Genomic DNA, 8,933 nt, shown 5'->3' on the forward strand with positions numbered 1-8,933 from the left:
TCGGGACCCTGCTCCATCCCGTGGGGCTGCTAACCTCCTTGTCACCCTTCCCACTCCCCCCAGGCCCAGACAAAACTCACTTCCTCTGCCCCATCCCCTGATCCTTTCTTTGTGGCACTTGGTTTACACCGTGAACTAATTCGTGGGCCCTTTTGTGTGCATCACTACTGCATAGTCACTGGATCTGGAGAGGCTCTTGCAGACCTTTCTCAGATTCTTCCAGGTGGCCTATTCCACGTTCCCTCCCCATCCTTGCTTGTCCACACTACCCATCCTGCGAAGACCCTGCCCCAGAGCTGTCTGGACGGACAGAACCTCTAGGAGACTGAGAGGCTTCCCTGAGACAGGTGGGGTCTGAAATGACAGCATCTCACACGCTCAGGTGCGGGGCATCCACAGTCATTGCCGGGTGGGATCCCAGGCGGAAACACAGGATGGGGCGAGACTGTGTTTTGATACTATTCACATTGGAGTGTCTGCCCGCCTGTATCTTACTCCAGTACAGTCAAAAATAACATTAATTACAAAGACATTCCCAAAGCTGATGTGCGTTACTGGGTTGTTTTCTTTTCTCATTTTGATACTTGCTTGGACACAACATGATTTTAAAGACCTGTAACATAAAGCAGAACCCATAAGCCATAGAATGATTACCTTATCTAAAAGCTGACTTTGCTATTTTTCGAGTCTCTGGTTTCATACATCCTCATGAGATCTCAACCAGCGGGTGTCTGTGACACACTCCCGCACACATGCGTGTGTGACGTGGTGATCTGGATGCAAAAAAAGTCCAAGACAAGAATGGCATCAAGGGCTTCACGGTCTAGTTGGAGATGAAAGAATAAGCCTTAAAGGAATCCCTGGGCGAGGTTCCCACAGGGGACAGAGCACTAGAGAGGGTTTTAGGGTGGACCCCCCTGAGGGAGGACCCCTGGCTCTTGACCCTGGCTATTCACCTACTGATGACATGGCCTTGACACATGGACACGTTGCAGAACCGCCAACTTTCTGCTTACACATCTGAAAGGTGAAGATCATGTGGTCCCTGCCTCAGAGATCACCATGAGCATGAGACGCCAAGACTGTGTGTGCTTGGCGCTCCGCACCGTGCGCTGATGGATACACACACTGACTGTTGCTAGAACGCCCTGCAGTCATGGAGAAAAGGCATGCTCATGGGAAAGGCAGGGTTTTAGCTAGACATGACACAATGGATTTGGATCCGAAGGGAAGGACTACCCATTTCAGGAAGTGGCAGAGAAGAAAGAATGAGTAACGTGTCTTCCTCTACCTTCACGTTCTAAAATAATGTCTTGTTTTCCAGGTCTTACAGAAACACCTGGCTCATTTAAGAGAAAAAAAAAAAAAACCATCCTTGTATCACGTTTTTGGTGAAATATTTAAAATCAGAAACACCATGCACCGCTTTGCTGCATACAATAAAACTCAAGAAGACAGAGGGACAGAAAAATGTTGTTTGTTTAATTTGAATGGAGGCTGGAAGACACAGTGATCTTCAGAGTCCTGTCACTTAGCTAAAATTTATTGCCCAGTAACACTCTCCACAGGGCTGTCCTCCCCTTCCCTCCCTCGATTCCTGCCCTAACTCGCTCTTCCCCACGACAGCTGTCACCTTCCCAAGGCAGGAAGCCCAAGGCCGTGCTCAAGGAAACTGTGTTTTTGTGTTTCTAGATGAATTCCTAACTGAACACATATGGACCCTCAGAACTGAAATTTGGGTGAGGATTCCAAACTCCAATATGTGTTCTAAAGATTTAAGTTCACTGGTGACTTATAAATGTGTTGATCATAACTCTCTTCGTAGAATGACATCAGGACATTTGAACATGAAACTGAAGAATTTACTCGCCCACCATTATGCTTCCACTAAGCCACACAGCTGGAAAGACAGGGGCTTTACTTTCTCCAGAGCACTGGGATGTTCTTTCCTTCACAATAAACAAGTGGAAAAATGGTTGAAGATTCCTTGAGATGCTGGCTAAGAAAGAGCAGAGCAAGCATTTGGAAATGTGAGAGCGGCAATATGCACCTACAGCACTGTACTAGACTCCTGCTCCTCAGAAAATGTTATATCTGGCTTCACTTTGAGTGCAAAAGATGAATGCTTTTTGAAAACTCTCATTGCTGTACAAATGACATGTGCTAATGCCTCAAATTCACTGTTTACCCAGCTGTTTCCACACAAGGTACCCGGAACCCTGGCCAGATTTCTTTGCTCTTTATGCGTCTACACTCTCACTTTTATTGCCATTTCTGTAGATTATGCTAAGGGACAAAAGAAGTGTGGAGGTTTTGAGGAGGTGCCCCAAGATGCTCTCGTCTTTCCACAGGCACTAAAGCCCAGCTGGATTGCACAGTGGAAGTCAAGCCTGGGGTGAGACATTGGTGATGAGAGCAGCCATCATCAGGGGCACTCCCACCCACAGTTTTTCTCCAGAGATTCTGTTATTCTTCAGCAGGACAAAGACAATGACAGGGGGTGTCATTAGAAATTCTGATGTAGCCACGAGCCACAGCTTCTCTGCAGAAAACCCTGCAGCTGTCCTTGTCATGAGACATGTTGAATTTCAGAAGCTGAGAAAAATGGAAATATTAGGTTGGCAGTTAGAATAAAATTAAGAAAAGATTAATATCACTGGTAATTGAAGTTGGAAGCATGCATGAGGTCATGAAGAAAGAGACCACAGAAAGAGAGAGAGAGCTGCAAGGCTCTCCAACGTTGAGAGAACAAGAAGGTAGTTTATCCAGGTATGAACTACAGCAAGTCAAACATCTCTAAAATGTCAGTTATTGCACCATCCCTGTAATGGATCAGTAGAATGAGAACTTCGGAAAGACTCCAGTGAGTCTGGCATCAAATACTGAGTGGGTGTGCGGGAAGGGTGGGTGGTGTGGGGAGGAAAATGTGAACTTGGGATGCCAAGTGCCCTTCCTAGGTGTTGAGATTGGTGACGTTCTGCTGTCCAAAGTCAAGTCTGTGCAAGGCATACCTGGTCACCTCCAAAAGACAAATCCAGAGCTTCAGCTATGCTTCACTTCTAGAAGCAGCACACATTTCTAATCATCTTTACAGCCTCCTGAGAAAAGGTGTGTGGAGGCTTTAGACGTCAACAGCAGGAGGGTTATATGACAGAAAGCCGAGCGTATGCCATTCTCAGCCTGAGGAGTATGTCGCAAAGAGCATTCCCACTGCGATTTCACGTTCTGAAACTGTGCTTGCCTGTTAAATGCCAGATGCCAATGTGTCACAGTGGCTTTTTATTCTAGAACCAAAAGCCCCCCAAAAAGGAGCTTGCACAGAGTGGCCAAGAAACTACTATTATTATTCACAGTTCATGTGGTTCCAAAGTTATCTTTGCCCCCATTTACTCACAATTTGAGCCCGATCCTCTCCAAGTCACTGGCCTTCTTATATTGCTGTAGATAATTCAGTGATGGTCTCTTGTGGTTAAAGTGTGTGACTTACACCAATATATGGGCCTGAAGAGTGACTCTGAAGCTGAGGCTCACAATCACCTCGTCTGCAGATTCTATATCCTACTCCGCTACTATGATTAGAGACTTTCATGTTGATACAAATCCTTTATCTACTCTTTATGGTGATTAAATTGCAAAATAACCAATGCATCATTCCATGTTGTCCTCTGTCTTATGTCAGTAAGGAAGGAGTAGCTCGTGGAGGAATTGCTGGATGTCTTCAAGTCATCTCTCAGTATGAATCACCTGCTGGTAAAAGATGAGACAATTGCATTTGTATTTCCAAAGCCAGCCGCTGTGTTTTCTAAGTCGTATCTCAAACATATATATCTGGGTAAGGTCTTTATCAGTGGTACCTAAGAGAATCATGTGGGGAAACTGGTTTAAAATTACAGAGACTTTGGGGTTTCCAAACATTCCAAACATCTCACTTAGAGCCCAGGAATCTGTATTTTTCATCAGTGTTGCTTGTGTATTGCTATGGAATACACATCGAATATATAGTATTTTCTAACATATAGGACCAGGCTAGAGGAAGAAGGTCTGTGATATGATAACTCTATAAATGACACCGAGTTCCACTGCCCAGTTAGAGTTGAAACTGTTTTTGCACTGATAACTGCATAGTGTCACTGGTCGCATGGAGCTTAGCCGATTTGATTACTATTGCAATTGCTTTGGTTGATATATGGATATAAAAGGATCTTATTAGAGATTTTTTCATTATGCCCCACAACTTACAAGTAAATGCTGATCAGAAAAGCTAGAGCAGTTGCCTGACAGGCCCTGCAGGCTACCCTCAGTGTATGTCCTCAACAGGCGCTGTGAGGTTACTCCTTTCTTGGCTTGGCACTTTGGACTCAGCAGCAGGAGTCCGTCCTCTGGTCAGTTAATGACGGGGAGATGCCCCAGGGCTTGCTGCGGCCACCTCTTCATGCTTGGGTGAGGCTCAGAGGATGCTGCAGGTGTCACCCATGCTTGCAACTACTCCTCTGTCTTACACAGGATCATGTTTTCTATGGGATCTTTGTCAGAGGTGCTCCAGGACAGATGGGCTGGCACGAGTCACCTCATCAGCCCACGAGACATGTGTTCTTCCTGGGTTGTCTTTGACATCAACAAAACCATCAGAAGCATCTTCCCCAGGATGGGACTCTCAGAGTATGGCCACGGACTCCTTGCATCAGCGTCCCCTGGGTGGTTGCTAAAAACCACTCGATGTTTGGATCCCTCCGTGGGCCCACTGAGTCAGAATTTCTGCTGGTCTCTGGAATCCGTGTTCTTAGTTTCTCTGGGTAAGTCAAATATACAATGATGTTTTGAAACTAGGGCCCTAATTACAGAGTCTCAGAGTGAAGGAAGTGGTCACTTGTCACCTTCGCCATGCCCAGCTTGCGAATGACACAGGGAAGGCCTTGGGAGGAAGAGCTCCACGCTACAGCCCGGCTGTCGTCTTAACAGTAGCATTGCCACGTCCTTCACTCGCCACACCCTTGGGCTCACTCATCTCAGCAAATGAGCTTCTACCACTTGTAAGTCTCCTTCACTCTTTCCCCCATGGCCTACACCCAAAATCCAGCAGGGAATTCTGCCTGCTTGCCCGAGTCCCATCATTTTGCCACCTCTACCGCACCACGGCTCCTACCTGGGCCTCTAGCTTCTCATCCTGGCCCTCTCACCCTCTGCTGACCTCCGTGAGGCAGCCAAAGTCTCCTCTGAAAACATGAGGCAGGAGGTGTGACATCACAGCCCAAGCTTCTCAATGATTTCCAACCCCACTCAGGAATAGAATTGAAGGTCCTTGCTGTGGCCTTCAAGCCCCTAAGTCCTCTGAGCCACATCGACCTCTCAGACCTCATCTCCTTTGGTTTCCCCAAGCCCCTGCCCTTCGGCTACCCCTTGATGACATCAGCCATACTCACCCCAGGGCCTTTGCACTGGCTCCTTCCTCTGCCTGGAATGATTCATGCCAATCTCTGTGCAGATGACATTGCCTTGCTGCTTCCCCGATGACTGGCTCGGAGAGTTCCCCACCCCTCCTGCTTCCTTCCCTTGCTTTTCTTTCATTCATAGCACTTCTTATTTCCTGACATGTACATTTTATTTATTGTTCTTTTACTCTTAGTAGAACATAAAATCCTAGAGAACAGAGGGTTTTTCTATTTCTGCCTGTCTTAGCTTGGGCCGCTATAACAGAATAGCGCAAACTGGGTGGTTTAAACAACAGACACTTATTTCTCACAGCTATGGAAGCTGGAAATCCGAGATTTGGGCCACATGGTTGGGTTCTGTCTGGGGCCTCTTCTGGGCTGCAAACTGCCAATTTCTCATTGTACTTTCACATGACAGAAAGAGAGTTAGCTACATAGCTCTCTGGCCTCTTCTTCAGCGTCTTCTTTTTTATAATAAATTTTATTGGCCCGTCTGGAGTCCTTGCATGCCTGCTCTCTTGCAGCTGCTTTCTCAGCCTACCCCAGCATCACCGTGGTGGACACCTTCCTGGGCACCCGGAAAGTAGCAGACAGCAAGGATTTCCATGACTCCATGAAATCAATCGCATGGGTTTTGCTACAAGGCAGGTAGCCAACACGACCAAGCCTACCAACAGTCATCAAAAAGAATGGGGACACTAGCATCCTAAAGACACAGAGCACCTTCTAGAACACAGAGATCAGCTTTAAGCTAGGGGTGGAGCCCGATGAGACAACAGCAGATGACAGGAAGGTCCAGTCCACTGTCACACTGGATGGAGGCAAACTTATTCACCTGCAGAAGTGGGACAGGCAGGAGATGACACTTGTGCAGGAGGTAAGTGACGGGAACCTTATCCTGACACTCACCCACAGCAGTGTAGTTTGCACGTGCACTTGCAAGAAAGAGGCATGAGAGAGTTGTGAGCGTTTTTTTAAAAAATTTGGATATTAACCCCTTATCATAAATGTGGTTTACAACTATTTTTTCCAAGTCTGTAGATTGCCTTTTCATTTATTAATTGTTTCCTTTGCTGTGCAGAAGCTTTTAAGTTTGATATAGTCCTATTTATATGTTTCTGGTTTTGTAGCTTGAGCTTCTGGTGTGAGATACAAAAATCATTGCCAAGGCCGATGTCAAGGAGCTTTTCCCTTGTGTTCTCTTCTAGGAGTTTCATATTTTAAGGTCTTACATTTAGGTTTTTTATCCACTTTGAGTTGATTGTTGTGTATGCTGTAAGATAAGGGTCTGATTTCTTGGTATCTTCTTATAAGGGCACTAATCCCATTCATGAGGGCTCCACCCTCGTGACCTAATCACCGTCAAAAGACCCCACCTCCTAATACCTTCGCTCTAGGAGGTAGGATCGTAATACATGAATTTTGGGAGGACACAAAAATTCAGTTTAGTGTACTGTTCCTGGTAATTCAAATAGTGTCTGGCACATAGTAGGCCCTCAAGAACTGTTTTGTTGAGTGAATAAGTGAATAAATGAGTCTTGGACACTGTGCTTTGAAATTGTTGAAATTGCTGGAGGATCTCATGAGTTAGGCATTGAGTTTGATGTCTTGCCTGGGTCATCTCATTGAATTCTCAACCAGTCCTGTGTGGCTGGTGTTATTGTCTCGATAGAAACAAGCAATTATGACTAATAGTTGCCTTGATGCCTTTCCTTCCCCTTTCGCTTCACTGCTGCCCCTGCAACAGTGTGGAACTGTGATTTAGTGCCAGAGTAGCCCAGAACACATTTTGGCCCGAGGCCTGTTTGTCCTTGGACAGCCTCATCTCCACCAACACCCAGATGGCATCTGTCATCAGCTTACTCTGCTTATAATCTCACTTCCACACCCCCCTTCCTTGCGTGATCCCCACTTTCTGCTTCCTGAGCTGCACTCGGAGGCTCTCAACACGCACCATGAGCTCCGTGGTGAAGGGCACCTTGGACTCCCTCGTCCCCTGTGCGGTGGTTACTGTCACTGCTGCCTGCCCTTGCAGCCATTCTTGGAAGTGGTTTCCAGGAACATTCAGGAACTGTTCTCGCCAGGCAGGAGACAGCCCATGTCAGCCGGGCAGGAGAGCCCTTTGCAGAGCCCAGAGCTTTCCCAGAGGTTCGCTCCTGGGAACATGTTCTAAATCCACTAATTTCAAGTAGGCTTGGGATGACCTGGAACACATTTTCCCACTTCTAACCCAACTCAACGCTCTTCCCCATGCAGATTTCTCTGCACCCTTTTCCTACCTACTTTGGAAGTTTTAACTTGAGTGACTTTGAATACATTTAAAATGAATTCAGTTAGGTAATTTGAAAAAAAGCAGAGCTGGGAAGAGTTTGCCTAGAGTCCCATCTGCTCTGGTCTGTCTGCAAGAAGATAAGATCTGTTTCTTTCTCTCCTCTGTTCCCAGTGTCCGCCCATATCTGACATCCCCAACATAAAATGCACTCTGTTCTGCCAGCAGGACCCAGAACCAAGGCAAACGAGAAACACGATCATGGCTGTGGTGCCTGAGGTCCTGTCTGTGATCTTCCCTGCACTCTGTCTCTTCCCTCTGAGGCCCCGAGGTAACAGACACTCCCATTAGCTCAGCAATGGGGGACTGAAAAGCATATCAAATTAGAGCAAGAGATAAAAGGTCCTTGCTCTGAAAACTGAGTGTTGATGCCTACAACCATCGCACGGAGTGGGAGGGAAGGAGCCAGCCCCAAGTCTCCCCCGGAGCCAGGCCTGCTGAGATGATGTGGCTGCCCCACCTGTTTCCTTGTCCCCTCAGCAGAGAAGTTGTCCAGGTGGGCAGCCCCGTGTGGTGGCAGTAGGACAGCTGGAGCAGAATGCACAGAGGAGCAGATGGATCTGGGACGAGCTGGTGGGGCTGGCAGGGCTGGTGGTCCATGCAGTGGCTGCGACTGTGTCTGTGACGGTGAGTGGTGGCAGGAATGGAAGTGCCACCATCATCATTCCCGTTATGGTCTTCGGACTCACACTAGCATGCCAACGTTGAACTTCTGTTTGAGGGAGTGCTGTAAAGATGTCCAATGCCAAGACTCTCTGCCCTTGAGAATGAGCACTGTGCTGGTTCTCCTGGTCTGTTTCTATCTAGATATTACCATCCGTCCATCACTCAGCTATAGATGCAGTGTGTGTGCATGTGTGTGTTCTGTGCACATGCATGTGTGAATGTGTGTGCCCATGTGCATGAGCATGTGCACGTGTACACATGTGTACATGGTCCACTGTGTTTCAGGCTGTGTTGCTGGGATCCATCTCAGTTCCTTTTCTCCAGCACAAAGATTTCTCTTGCCTATAAATCCCCGTAACAGAGATTATTTTTCCTTTGTCTGGTATTCAAATCATTGTTGTTGTTGTTGCTTTAAATTTTTAGTGATTTTTCAGTTTGTATTTCTATTCTTATTTTTTTTTTAGATTTATACTAAGCATCCCAGTGGGCTCCAGGTGCTCTTGTGTTCC

The 8,933-nt window shown here is 46.8% G+C and overlaps 1 pseudogene; it reads left to right on the forward strand.

Annotated features, from left to right (window-relative positions):
- The first annotated feature begins 2,677 nt into the window (after positions 1 to 2,677).
- On the forward strand, positions 2,678 to 6,384 carry LOC123622228 (annotated as a pseudogene).
- The last annotated feature ends 2,549 nt before the right edge of the window (positions 6,385 to 8,933 follow it).

The sequence above is a fragment of the Lemur catta genome, chromosome 17 (assembly GCF_020740605.2).
Source record: "Lemur catta isolate mLemCat1 chromosome 17, mLemCat1.pri, whole genome shotgun sequence".
NCBI classification, from domain to species: Eukaryota; Metazoa; Chordata; class Mammalia; order Primates; family Lemuridae; genus Lemur; species Lemur catta.